This window comes from Cherax quadricarinatus, chromosome 6, assembly GCF_038502225.1.
Source record: "Cherax quadricarinatus isolate ZL_2023a chromosome 6, ASM3850222v1, whole genome shotgun sequence".
Taxonomy (NCBI): Eukaryota; Metazoa; Arthropoda; class Malacostraca; order Decapoda; family Parastacidae; genus Cherax; species Cherax quadricarinatus.
Genome location: NC_091297.1, coordinates 56,139,547 through 56,154,655, shown reverse-complemented (window position 1 = coordinate 56,154,655; position 15,109 = coordinate 56,139,547).

The window sequence follows — 15,109 nt, the reverse complement described above, 5'->3', positions numbered from 1 at the left end:
ATTCTGTATGACCAAGCTCTACTTCACCTAGATTATAGCTTCGAGGGTTATTTTCATTACCAAGGGCAAGTACCTTACACTTATCCACATTAAACTTCATCTGCCATTTCTCAGACCAAGACATTAATTTGTTCAAATCGTCCTGGAGTTCATTGATATCCTCCTCAGAGTGAATTATACGGCCTATCTTTGTATCATCAGCAAACTTACTCATGTCACTAGTAATCCCTTCATCAAGGTCATTAATGTAAATTATGAACAAGAGAGGGCCTAAAACTGATCCTTGTGGAACGCCACTAGTGACTAATCCCCATTCAGATTTCACTCCATTAATGGTAACTCTCTGCTTTCTATTGGTAAGCCATGCCTCAATCCATGCTAGAACTTTACCTCCTATACCATGAGCTGCCACTTTTCTTAAGAGTCTCTTGTGAGGTACTCTGTCGAAGGCTTTACTAAAATCCAAATAAACAATATCATATTCCTTATCACTGTCAACTGCCTCAAATGTTCTATTGAAGAACGTCAGTAAGTTTGTCAGGCAGGAACGACCTCTCGTGAATCCATGCTGAGATTCATTTATCAAGTTATGCTCTTCAAGGTGACTTCTGATAATGTCAGCTATAATTGATTCTAATAACTTGCCCACTATAGATGTCAGGCTTATTGGACGGTAATTTGAAGGAGTGGACTTATCCCCTGATTTGAATATAGGAACCACATTAGCCATCTTCCACATCTCTGGCACAACACTGGTAAGGATGGACGCATTGAATACACTCGTTAATGGCTGACTAAGCTCCATCTTGCATTCCTTAAGTACCCTTGAAAACAACTCATCGGGTCCCGGGGACTTATTTTGTTTCAGTTTGTCTATCTGTTTAATAACCATGTCCCTCGTGACAGTAATATTAGTTAACTTAAATTCATCAGGAACTAAATAATTGTTAATTACTGGAATCTCATTTACATCTTCCTGTGTAAAAACTGACAAAAAATAGTCATTAAATAAGGAACACATTTCCAGTTCATTATCCGTCAGCTGTCCATTCCCAGATTTCAGAGGTCCTACTTTTTCCTTCACCTTCGTCCTATACACTTGAAAGAACCCCTTTGGATTAGTCTTTGATTCATTAGCAACTCTAATTTCATAGTCACGTTTAGCCTTTCTAATCGCCTTTTTTACTTCTCTTTTAAGCTGAACATATTGGTCAGTAAGGTTAACCTCTCCTCTTCTGATGCGCCTATAAATTCCCCTTTTCTCCCCTAATAGATGCTTTAGCCTCCTGTTAACCCATTTGGGATCGTTATTATTAGACCTAATTTCTCTCTGGGGAATGTATATACTCTGGGCACTGTGTACATTATTAAGAAAACAATCATAAAAGCAGATCCCTTCATATTCATAAGTATGATTATCGTCAATAAAATCATTAGCTAGATAACCCCAATCAAGATTAGACAGATGTTCCCTAAGTCCATTATAATCGGCAGAACGAAAATCGGGGATTTTTACTGTATTATCATTATTCTTGCATTCCCAATTAATGCTAAAGGTGATGGATTTGTGATCACTTGCGCCAAGCTCTTCAGTGATCTCCAGATTATTCACGAGTGTTTCCTTATTTGACAAGACTAGGTCTAGCAAATTATTACCCCTGGTAGGTTCAGTTACACTCTGTTTCAGAAAACAGTCCTGAACTGTTTCCATGAAGTCACTGGACTCTAGATTACCTGTCAAAGAATTCCAGTCAATTTGGCTAAAGTTAAAGTCCCCTACTATGACTACGTTACTGTGTCCAGAAGCCCTAACAATTTCGTCCCAAAGAAGTCTCCCTCTATCGTGATCCAAGCCTGGAGGTCGGTATATTACACCTAGAATTAGTTTTTCTTGACCCTCCACGAACTCTACCCAAACAGACTCTGTTACTGCTCCATCTATTTTTATACCTTTTTTTATGCAACAATTAATATTTTCTCGAACATACAATGCAACTCCTCCCCCCTTCCCATTACATCTATCCACATTGAATAACTTAAATCCCTGAATATTACACTCAGCAGTCATATCCCGACTCTTTAAATCATACCACGTTTCAGTTAATGCAATGATATCAAAGTTCCCAGCACATGCTACCAAACGTAGTTCATTAATTTTATTTCTTGCACTTCGACTGTTAGCATAAAATACCATCATATGTTTTTTCTTCTGCACATTTTTCCTATTCATCTTTGTTTTTACACAATTTCTGAAATTATCATTACCCAGAGTTACTCCATGACAGTTACTATTAAGATTCTTAATATCAGAGCATAAGTCAATATATCCATATTCATTATTAATCATTTCAAAACCCATACCTCTAACTAATCCTAGTTTAAAGTCCTAACAACCCCCTCAACTGAGTTAGCAAGAAAACCCACACCTGCCCTGGATAAGTGAACCCCATCCCTGGCATACATGTCATTTCGGCCATAGAAGTTGTCCCAGTTGTCAATGAATGGTACTGCATTATCCTTACAGTGTTTATCCAGCCAACAATTAATACCAATTGCTCTGGACAACCATTCATTACCAACACCTCTTCTTGGCAAAATGCCACATATAACAGGGCGCCCCCCCTTCTTCCTAATCATGTCTATAGCTGTCCTGAACTTTCTAACTAAATCCTCACTTCTACGCTTGCCTACATCATTGCCTCCAGCACTGAGGCAAATAATAGGATTGATCCCATTACCGTTCATGATGTTGTCAAGCCGGCTAACAATGTCCTCCATCCCAGCCCCAGGAAAGCATACCCTTTGTCTCCTACTCCTGTCCTTCAAGCAGAATGCCCTATCCATGTATCTAACCTGGCTATCCCCAACAACAACAATATTCTTACCTTCCTTGTTGTCGTTCGTCGTGACGATCCCAGTAGTAGACTCACATTCGTCGGGTAGCACCGAGAATGCGTTGGAGGTTTCCACGGGAGTTTCCACAGCAGTCTCTTTCTTCTTCATCGTTTCTGGCTTTCCATTCGTCTTCTTGATCGTCAACTTCGTCGTCCCCTGCTGTCCAACCACTGACCACGATCCCTTCTTGACCTGAGGACTCGAAACAGGAGGACTACTACGAATCCTCTTGTTTTCCTCGGTCAATCGCCGTATCTCCATCTTCGCTGCCCTCAATTCTTCCTTAAGTTGCTGGTAAAGTTGCTCGATGGAGGGCATCTTGGTTCAGTCCACGGGAGCAAACAAGACACTTCTTCGAAACGTTTCGCCTACACAGTAGGCTTCTTCAGTCGAGTACAGAAAGAACATTAAAATGGTATAAAATACCGACAGATTGTTAGGTAAGACACGTATGCAACAGTTAGGTATCTTTATTTTGAAACGTTTCGCCTACACAGTAGGCTTCTTCAGTCGAGTACAGAAAAGTTGATAGAAGCAGAAGATACTTGAAGACGATGTAAGGGTGATGGACTGATTACATCGTCTTCAAGTATCTTCTGCTTCTATCAACTTTTCTGTACTCGACTGAAGAAGCCTACTGTGTAGGCGAAACGTTTCAAAATAAAGATACCTAACTGTTGCATACGTGTCTTACCTAACAACACGAGTACAGAAAGGTTGATAGAAGCAGAAGATACTTGAAGACGATGTAATCAGTCCATCACCCTTAAAGTTTTGAGGTGGTCAGTCCCTCAGTCTGGAGAAGAGCATTGTTCCGTTGTCTGAAACAATATGAAGTTGAAGTGAACGAACGAACGAAAGTTCAGGTAAGATCCCAAATGGGATGAGCGGGGAAGACGGGACAGACGAAGAATAGTGCTGGAGAGGAGTGTTCTTAGTCGTAGAAATAGAGCCAGGGCTTAACCCAGCAGCAAAGGCGATCGTGGGACAGATATTGAAAAGATAAATTCTGGTTCTTCTGTTGGGACTCCGGTGGGGTGAGCTGGGAGTAAGGGACTTGCGACGTTTAGAGCTAGAGAGGAGTGCAGAACTGAGTCATGTCTTAACCCAAAAAAGCTAAGGCGAACGTGGGTCAGAGAATGGTACCTGTCTTAGAAGGTACCTGTCAGCGGAGTGACAGAATGAGGCCTTTATATAGTGCCAGGAGGTGAGACGTAGGTTGCTTTGGGAGGGCAGGTCCTTCTCAAACCCAGCCGTTCTCACCAGTAGAGGTTGTCGAAGTGGTCTGTACCAAGATACCCTTGTGTTGCAGTGTCTGACAGAATGAACATTAAAATGGTATGAAATACCGACAGATTGTTAGGTAAGACACATATGCAACAGTTAGGTATCTTTATTTCGAAACGTTTCGCCTACACAGTAGGCTTCTTCAGTCGAGTACAGAAAGGTTGATAGAAGCAGAAGATACTTGAAGACGATGTAATCAGTCCATCACCCTTAAAGTTTAGAGGTGGTCAGTCCCTCAGTCTGGAGAAGAGCATTGTTCCGTTGTCTGAAACAACGGAACAATGCTCTTCTCCAGACTGAGGGACTGACCACCTCAAAACTTTAAGGGTGATGGACTGATTACATCGTCTTCAAGTATCTTCTGCTTCTATCAACCTTTCTGTACTCGACTGAAGAAGCCTACTGTGTAGGCGAAACGTTTCGAAATAAAGATACCTAACTGTTGCATATGTGTCTTACCTAACAACAAGACACTTCTTCACAGAGTTAAGTACAGGTCAGCACTCAAAGTACAGGTCACCACTCAAGAGCACACAAACAGGTCTTCACTGAGCTAAGTACACGTCACCACTGAGCTAAGTACACGTCACCACTGGATAAGTACATGAGTGGGAGGGGTTGGATTTGAGTGGGACAGTGTCTGATATGTGGAAGATGGCTAATGTAATTCCTATTTTTAAAACAGGGGACAAGTCGTTACCGTCAAATTACCGCCCAATAAGCCTGACCTCAATTGTAGGCAAATTACTAGAGTCAATTATAGCTCAAATTATAAGAAGCCATCTCGATAAGCATAGCTTGATTAAAGATACTCAGCATGGATTCACAAGAGGCCGGTCCTGTCTAACTAATTTATTAACTTTCTTCAGTAAAGCTTTTGAGGCTGTTGACCACGATAAAGAATTTGATATTATTTACTTAGATTTTAGTAAGGCATTTGATAGAGTTCCTCACCAAAGACTGTTGAAGAAAGTAGCAGCTCAAGGCATTGGGGGAAGGGTGCTCTCGTGGATCGAATCATGGCTCACAGACAGGAAGCAGAGAGTGTCCATAACTGGGGTTAAATCCGAGTGGGGATCAGTAACAAGTGGCGTTCCACAGGGATCAGTCTTGGGCCCGTTGTTGTTTATAATATATATCAATGATCTTGATGAAGGAATTACTAGTGATATGAGCAAATTCGCCGATGACACGAAGATAGGTAGGATAATTGATTCAAACGTAGATGTTAGGGAACTTCAGGAGGATTTAGACAAACTCTACTCTTGGTCAGAAAAGTGGCAGATGCAGTTCAATGTAGATAAATGCAAGGTTCTGAAGCTCGGGAGTGTCCATAACCCTAGCACTTATAAGTTAAATAATGTAGAACTTAACCATACAGATTGCGAAAAGGACTTGGGGATTATGGTAAGCAGCAACCTTAAATCAAGACAGCAATGCCTAAGCGTACGTAATAAAGTTGGTAGAATTACCGACAATATGTAAAGTAAAAGGACACAAGTGCAACTAATGTGACATTTATTGTGGCAACGTTTCGCTCTCCAGGAGCTTTATCAAGCCATTACAAACAATACATGGACACAGAGGGTATATAAAGGCTCAGAGTGAGGTGAATACTAGTGAGGTACCATTCCGATGTTCACTAGTGGTAGTAGTAGTAGTAGTAGTGGTAGTGACAAAAGCAATTAATTCGTACATGAGTAAAAGGATATAAAAGCTATTACTTGGGTAACATAAAAATAGGTTGGACAAATATAAACAGGAATGAGGCAGGTTGTTTCAGTGTTCACTCTCTGTGCTTTGTGTAGTATAACAGGAGAGACTATGTGATGGCAGGGTTTACTGTTTTCAGGAGGATTCTTGCTAAGACTTCGGAGATGGTGAAGCTGCCGTTGTTTTGTTTAATTGTATTCGAAACAGCGATCAGTGCTGATTCAAGGCATTTGCGTGTGCGGAAATTAGTTTCTTTTATCACTAATTGGGCGTCTCTGAATTTCATAAGATGATTGGTGGAATTTCGGTGTTGTACACAGGCGTTGTTTAAGTTGTCGTTCCTACATGCGTATATGTGTTCATTGAGGCGGGTGTCGAGGTTTCTTGCTGTTTCACCTACGTAGATCTTGTCGCAGCCTCCACAGGGTATAGTGTAAACTCCTGCATTGACTGGTTCGTGGTGCTTGGGTTTTGTCCTGGTTAGATCCTTTATTGAAGTGGTAGAAGCGATGGCGACTCTGGTGTTAGCTTGTGAAAGTACTTTTGAGACGTTTAGTGCAACCTGGCTGTTGGGAAGAATTATAACTTTGTTGGGAGCGGTGTTGATGCGTGGAGAATTGATGATCTGAAGAGCTCTTTTCTTGCAGTCTTTGATGAAAAAAGAAGGAAATTGTAACTCAGTGAATGTTTGGTGAATGTAAGTACATTCCTCGTCAAGAAACTCAGGACTACAAATTCGGTATGCTCTTAGGAAAAACCCGATGATGATGCCTCTTTTGGTCTTGGTATCTTGACTGGAATAGAAGTGTGTGAGATCATTTTTATTGGTGGGTTTCCGATAAACTTGAAATCAAACCTACGGCATGGGAATGGGGTCCCCAATAAGTGCCGTCCTAGCCAACTTATACATGGAACACCTAGAGTCCGAACACTTCGCCAACATCATCCCTTCAAGCGTCACTTGGTTACGTTACGTGGACGATGTCCTCGTAATAACTCCAAAACGTTTGGATGTACGGGATCTTCAGGCAAGGCTCAACGCAGTTGAACCAGTTTACACTAGAAGAAGAGTCCAATGACAAGCTACCTTTCCTCGACGTCCTCATTCACAAAGTAGACAACAACCTAAGATTTCAAGTTTATCGGAAACCCACCAATAAAAATGATCTCACACACTTCTATTCCAGTCAAGATACCAAGACCAAAAGAGGCATCATCATCGGGTTTTTCCTAAGAGCATACCGAATTTGTAGTCCTGAGTTTCTTGACGAGGAATGTACTTACATTCACCAAACATTCACTGAGTTACAATTTCCTTCTTTTTTCATCAAAGACTGCAAGTATGTATGTATAATGTTCGCCAAGACCATAGTCCTGGCACGGGTCCCAATCTTGCGATGACCCGTCTCTGGCTCCCGAGGGAGAAAGGTTTCCACAATGATGCGACGCATGCCGCTCAAGCGCCCCTCTGGTCAGTTCAACTGGTGCATCTCATAAGCGACACCATATGTAACTATGGACACTAGCGAGGAGGAGGATATGTCATTATTACAGGAAACAGCTTGTCTGGTTCGTTGACCCCATGATACACTAGTGTGGCCGCAGTCATCTCTGGGTCCTCTTCGGGAGGGAATATCACCCCTAGTTGCCTGCGGAGTGTCTCAGTAGCTTCGCACTCTAGAAGATAGTGTGTTAGGGGCCGCTGGACAACGTGCTGACAGTACTGGCACATCTCCTCCTCAGCCTTGTCTACTATCATCTTGGCTGTGGGAAAGCCCAAACGAAGCCGATGGATGGCGGTACACTGCGCTCTGGACCAGCTTCTATCATATGGAGGGGGTTCTCCCTGAGTCGCTGCTCGGTACCACTGTTGAGATGGGGTATCACCTAAGACCTCCCTCATAAGTTTCGTGGCTCTGGCAGCCACCAGTTTGGTCTGTCGTAGGCTGATTGGGACAGTAATCCCAACATGTGGATAGTCTGTTGCTGCCTTGGCTGCATCATCTGCCGCCTCATTTCCCCGGATGCCAGCATGGCTGGGGATCCAGTTCAATGTCGATCTATTACCCTGAACTTCTAAGGCTGTCATTATGCTCAGGATCGATGTGATGAGGTGAACATTATCCTGTGGTTGAGGATGGGAGAGGGCATTGATTGCAGAGGTGGAATCAACATGTATGACAGGTCGGAGTCGATGTCGTAGGGCATGTGACAATGCCTGCTGAATCGCCACCAGCTCAGCTTGAAGGATCGTGCAGTGGTCAGGGAGTCGCCAGCCTTGTGTGTGACCATTGTGGTACAGTCCAGCTGCTGCTCTCTTCCTATCAGGGTCGACAGAACCATCTGTGAAATACACTGCACATGTGCCTCCCTCTGCCAGTGCCATGCTTGTCTCAGCATGATTGCTGAGGGTGTCTCGACTGCAAAGACACTTAGAGATGGGCAGCTGCATGATGAAAACATCGGCTGGATCTGGGCGCCAGGGAGGTGGTGGATGGTACCCAGCAACAGGAAGGTCACAACTCTTCTCACAGAGCAGCTGTACAGGCAGCAGCTTCCGCCCAGCAGCACAAAACGAACGAATCCAGGAGTAGTCCGTGAAGAGTGTGGGATCTTGTGACATGGTTGTTAATATCCGTCTCCTTAGTGGGGTACCTTGCTGCCGGTGCAGAATCGTGGCCACTTTGCAGGCGTTTATGTATCTTACTCTGTCAGCCAAGGAAGGAAGCCGGGCCTCAGATCTGAGACATACTGTGTTGGTCCAGATGGGGGCACCAAGCATAGTTCTTATCGCCTGGTTTTGTACGACCTCCACCCTTTGCCTGCTCTGCGGGAAGAGATGAGCTAAAGCCGGTGCACTGTAGTCAATGAGCGAGCGTATAGCTTGTATATAGTACAAGCGAAGTACATCTTTGCGTGCCCCTGCACGGTGTCTCGTCATGGCTCTCATGGCGTTGAGTCTGAGTAGAGCACGTGACCTGACATACTCGGCCTGTTTCTGAAAGTTCAGCTTTTTATCAATGTAGATTCCCAAGTACAGGTAGGAGCCTGTCCACTCAAGTTCTATATCCTGAATACGTAATCTATTCACAGGATCTGGTCCCTTGAACATCATTGCAAGAGATTTCTCGGCCGAGATCTTGAGGCCTAGTTCCTTGCAAGACTGCGTAATTAGGTCCAAAGCTCTCTGAGCCTGTCGTTCTAAATTGCCTTTCCCATTCACTACTAGTGCAAGATCATCAGCATAGCTGAGGAGCTGTGTACCACTATGAAAGGGAAGGCTCACAAGTTCCTGCATAAGGATGTTAAACAGGGTAGGACTGAGCACACCTCCTTGTGGCGTACCGTTTTCCAGGGTTTTAAAGGAAGAGTAGTGTCCCTGAAAGCTGACACAGGCCTGCCTGCCCCTAAGGTAGGACTCTATCCAGGCCAGGAGGCGTCCTTTGATTCCCTTCCGAGCTAGTATAGCCAGAATTGCTGTGGGGCTGGCTAGCTCAAATGCCTTCTCAAGGTCGAGGTAGACGACGATACTAGGTTTTTTGTTGCTATCAGCAATCTGGCTTAGTAGAGTGGTTATGCACTCTGCTGTTCCCACTCCTTTGGTGAAGCCAAATATGTGATGATGAGAGGGTCCAAGTTTCCATAGGAGGCGGTTTAACACCATCCTCTCAGCAGTCTTGGCTAAGCAGCTGGTCAGCGATATGGGTCTCATACTGCCTGGGTCCTTGGGCTTTGGAATTGGTACGATTGTAGCTTTCTTCCAAGCTGCTGGGAGTGTCCTGGCCCTCCACGACTTGTTAATGACGTCTAGTATGGCCTCCCATCCACTCTGCCCAGCCCGTGCAATCATGGAGTACGTCACACCATCGATGCCCGGGGCAGTGTCACCTGTGTTCTTAATGGCACGTCGGAGTTCCAAGTCCGTGAGGTCTACATCAGTCACATCTTCCGACTCACATGCAGCTTGTATCGTTAGCTGGCGCTGTGGCAGAAGATCCGTCTGTATATTACATCGTCTTCACATCTCTGCTGTTCCTGCCTACTTTCTGTGTTCGACTGAAGAAGCCTGCTGTGTGGGCGGAGCGTTTCGGAGTAGGGTTGTCTAACTGTTGCATATGTGTCTTACCTAACAACCTGTCGGTATTGTATACCATTTTGATGTTCACATCGGAGCATGTTTCTTGGGTGGCATTGAAAATTGGGTTGGTCAAATGTTTGTTAGTGGGATGAATTGTAAAGGACCTGCCTAGTATGGGCCAACAGGCTTGCTGCAGTGTTCCTCTTTTCTTATGTTCTTATGTTCTTATTCCGGATGTCCTGTGGGAGCTGAGTGGAGGCTCCCCTGGAAGTGAAAAGCTCCACTAGTTTCTCTGCTTCCTGGGATGGGTTCGGGTGTGCTGGTGGCCTCGGCTTGCTCTTGCCAGTTGCTATGTTGAGCTTGCCCCATATCTCAGATAAGGTGGTGTGATGCCCGAATGTTGAGCACCACTTCAGCCATTTCTCAGTTTTTACTCTGAGAGAGATTCTGCGGGCATGCTGCACAATGGCTCTCAGAGTATTCCTGTTCTCTACAGTAGGGTTACGCCTGTATAGCTTCCTAAAAGAGTTGATGCGGTGGTTCTGCTCCCGCACCTCGTCGTTGTAGAACCACCAGTCTCTTTTGTGAGTGCGTCCTGCGGACTTCTTTGGAATTGCGCACTCTGCTGCCTGGATGAGAACAGTGATTAGCTCCTGTTCAGCCGTATCACAGTCTTCAGATAGAGAGTATGTGGACCACCAGTTATGAAGATAATCCTGGAACACCTTCCAGTTGGCCCTCTTTACGTCCCATCTAGGAGGCAGCACAACTGTGGGAGGCCTGTTGATGTTGAAGGTGGTGATCACTGCAAAGTGGTCACTGACAAGGTGAGGATGAGTTTCCCATGTGGCTCCTGCTGCGAGTTGTCTTGACCCGAAGGTAAGGTCGAGGCAGCCACCCAACAGGTGTGTGGGGTCTCCATTGTTTAGCAACTTTACCTCTGGAATATCGTGTAGGAGCATTGCTATATGTCTGCCAGCAGCATTGGTTGCTGAGTGAGAGTGCAGAATAGGGTGATGTGCGTTGAAATCTCCACCCACAATAATACACTCAGTGCGTGCTAGTGCGAGGAGCTCTGCAATGTCGAGGGTGTGTCTTGGGTTTTTGTAGATGTTATAGATGGTAATGGGCGCCCCAGGTATGTGCACAAGGATGGCCTGTACCTCGACACCCTCCCCACAGTCCACAGGGTTGGCTATAACCTCGTGAGGTATTGTATTGGATACAAATACAGCTGTGCCTCTGCAGTGAATGCCCGGGTCCATGTGCCGAAAATACCCAGCAAAACCGGGTAGTCTTGGGCACATAGTCGGGACAGTCAGAGTTTCTTGTAGCAAGACGATGTCAACCCGATCCCGAATTACTGCCTCCAGCAAGAGGTGCTGTTTGCCCCTCAGGCCCTGAATGTTCCATTGTAGGACCTTGAGGGTGTGATTTGGCCCAGAGGTTATTCCATCGCTGTTGTTTCCTGAGCTGGAGACTGAGTCCTGCCCGCTCTGAGAACCTGCAAATTCATGGCATCCACTGTCTCCTCTTCGGTCAGAAAGCACACTCTCAGGAGAGTACTGACCATCTGCCGGAATGCGCTCTGTTGTTCCGTGGAGTTGATTGTGTTGCAAATAAGATCCGTGAACACCTTGATGAGTGCTACGAGATCCTCCCTGGTGAGGGCCTGCTTTGGAGATGGGTTCGAAACAGTGGATATTATCTGGGCTGCTGTGGTCTGTAGGGACTGCTGAGGGTTGGATTTCTTTATTGTATTCACCGTGGTCTGTTGCTGTATACCAGGTTGAGTAGCCGGGATCTGCTGGTGAGGTGCCAGTTGAGTCTGCAAAGCGCCTGTGCCGGGTAAGGAGTGCCTGCGTTGTCGTGCTATGGCCGGTGGGGTACTTACATTCACCAAACATTCACTGAGTTACAATTTCCTTCTTTTTTCATCAAAGACTGCAAGAAAAGAGCTCTTCAGATCATCAATTCTCCACGCATCAACACCGCTCCCAACAAAGTTATAATTCTTCCCAACAGCCAGGTTGCACTAAACGTCTCAAAAGTACTTTCACAAGCTAACACCAGAGTCGCCATCGCTTCTACCACTTCAATAAAGGATCTAACCAGGACAAAACCCAAGCACCACGAACCAGTCAATGCAGGAGTTTACACTATACCCTGTGGAGGCTGCGACATATGAAGATAGACTTAAAGCCTTAAATCTCCACTCTCTGGAGAGGCGTAGAATGAGGGGAGATATCATTGAAGTGTATAAGTGGATGACGGGCATAAACAAGGGAGACATTAATAAAGTACTGAGGGTGTCGAACCAGGTAAGAACCAGGAATAATGGATTTAAGTTGGATAAATTTAGATTTAGAAAGGACATAGGTAAGTACTGGTTTTCTAACAGAGTTGTAGATGCGTGGAACAGTCTTCCCAGTGGGGTGATAGAGGCTAGGACCTTGGGTAGCTTTAAGAAGAGACTGGACAAATATATGAGTGGGAGGGGCTGGGTTTGATTGGTGTTGGGGGGTGCGGGAGTTGTTTCTTGAGTAGCTTTAGGTAGATGTCGTTTTGATAAGGACCTGCCTCGTATGGGCCAGTAGGCCTTCTGCAGTGTTCCTACATTCTTATGTTCTTATGTTCTAAACCTCGACACCCGCCTCAATGAACACATATACGCATGTAGGAACGACAACTTAAACAACGCCTGTGTACAACACCGAAATTCCACCAATCATCTTATGAAATTCAGAGACGCCCAATTAGTGATAAAAGAAACTAATTTCCGCACACGCAAATGCCTTGAATCAGCACTGATCGCTGTTTCGAATACAATTAAACAAAACAACGGCAGCTTCACCATCTCCGAAGTCTTAGCAAGAATCCTCCTGAAAACAGTAAACCCTGCCATCACATAGTCTCTCCTGTTATACTACACAAAGCACAGAGAGTGAACACTGAAACAACCTGCCTCATTCCTGTTTATATTTGTCCAACCTATTTTTATGTTACCCAAGTAATAGCTTTTATATCCTTTTACTCATGTACGAATTAATTGCTTTTGTCACTACCACTACTACTACTACTACTACCACTAGTGAACATCGGAATGGTACCTCACTAGTATTCACCTCACTCTGAGCCTTTATATACCCTCTGTGTCCATGTATTGTTTGTAATGGCTTGATAAAGCTCCTGGAGAGCGAAACGTTGCCACAATAAATGTCACATTAGTTGCACTTGTGTCCTTTTACTTTACATAAGCGTACGTAATAAGGCAAATAGATTACTGGGATTTATATCAAGAAGTGTAAGCAACAGAAGTCCAGAGGTCATACTGCAGCTTTATACATCATTAGTAAGGCCTCACCTAGATTATGCAGCTCAATTCTGGTCTCCATATTACAGAATGGACATAAATTCGTTAGAAAACATTCAGCGTAGGATGACTAAATTAATACATAGCATTAGAAATCTTCCTTATGAAGAAAGATTGAGGACTCTTAAGTTGCATTCACTTGTTAGACGAAGAATGAGGGGAGACCTGATCGAAGTGTATAAGTGGAAGATAGGTATTAATAAAGGGGATATTAACAAGGTCTTGAGGATATCTCTCCAAGAGAGAACCCGCAGTAATGGATTTAAATTAGATAAGTTTAGATTTAGAAAGGACATAGGAAAGTATTGGTTTGGAAATAGGGTAGTTGATGAGTGGAACAGTCTACCTAGTTGGGTTATTGAGGCTAGGACCTTGGGTAGTTTCAAATTTAGGTTGGATAAGTACATGAGTGGGAGGGGTTGGATTTGAGTGGGACTTGCACATCAGAGCTTGTGATGAATGGTTTGAAAAACCGACAAGTTGAAGATTGAGACACTTATGCAGCATATGGGAATCTTTATTCAGGAAACGTTTCGCCACACAGTGGCTTCATCAGTCCACTACAAAGAGGAAAGCGTAAGGAGAGGAGGAGAATGAGGTAATCAGTCCCTCAACCTGGACCAGGTTGAGGGACTGATTACCTCATTCTCCTCCTCTCCTTACGCTTTCCTCTTTGTATGGACTGATGAAGCCACTGTGTGGCGAAACGTTTCCTGAATAAAGATTCCCATATGTTGCATAAGTGTCTCAATCTTCAACATCAGAGCTTATTTCTTGGGTGGCATTGAAAATTGGGTTGGTCAAATGTTGTTAGTGGGATGAATTGTAAAGGACCTGCCTAGTATGGGCCAGCAGGCCTGCTGCAGTGTTCCTCCTTTCTTATGTTCTTATGTTCTTATGGGACTTGCACATCGGAGCTTGTTTCTTGGGTGGCATTGAAAATTGGGTTGGGCAAATGTTTTGTTAGTGGGATGAATTGTAAAGGACCTGCCTAGTATGGGCCAACAGGTCTTCTGCAGTGTTCCTCCTTTCTTATGTTCTTATGGTAGTCTTCTGGTTTCTCGTTGTTTCCGCCTCTCCAACCGTTTTCTTGATCTTCAGCTTGGTTCCATGTTGCCCGGCCACTGACCAAGCTCCCCTCTTAACCTGGGGACTCACAACAGAAGGATTGTGATGAATGGTTTGAAAAACCGACAAGTTGAAGATTGAGACACTTATGCAGCATATGGGAATCTTTATTCAGGAAACGTTTCGCCACACAGTGGCTTCATCAGTCCAATACAAAGAGGACGGCATAAGGAGAGGAGGAGTATGAGGTAATCAGTCCCTCAGCCTGGAGTCGATGTGTTCAGTCCATCAATCAAGATTGATGGACTGAACACATCGACTCCAGGCTGAGGGACTGATTACCTCATACTCCTCCTCTCCTTATGCCTTCCTCTTTGTATTGGACTGATGAAGCCACTGTGTGGCGAAACAGAAGGATTACTACGAATCCTCTTGTTCTCCTCCTATATATATATATATATATATATATATATATATATATATATATATATATATATATATATATATATATATATATATATATATATATATATATATATATATATATATATATATATATATATATATATATATATATATATATATATATATATATATATATATATATCAGAAAGAAGGAACACTGCTGCAGGCCTACTGACTCAAGCGAAGCAGGTTCAAGTCCCCCCCCCCCGGATTAGCCCAAAGACCAACCT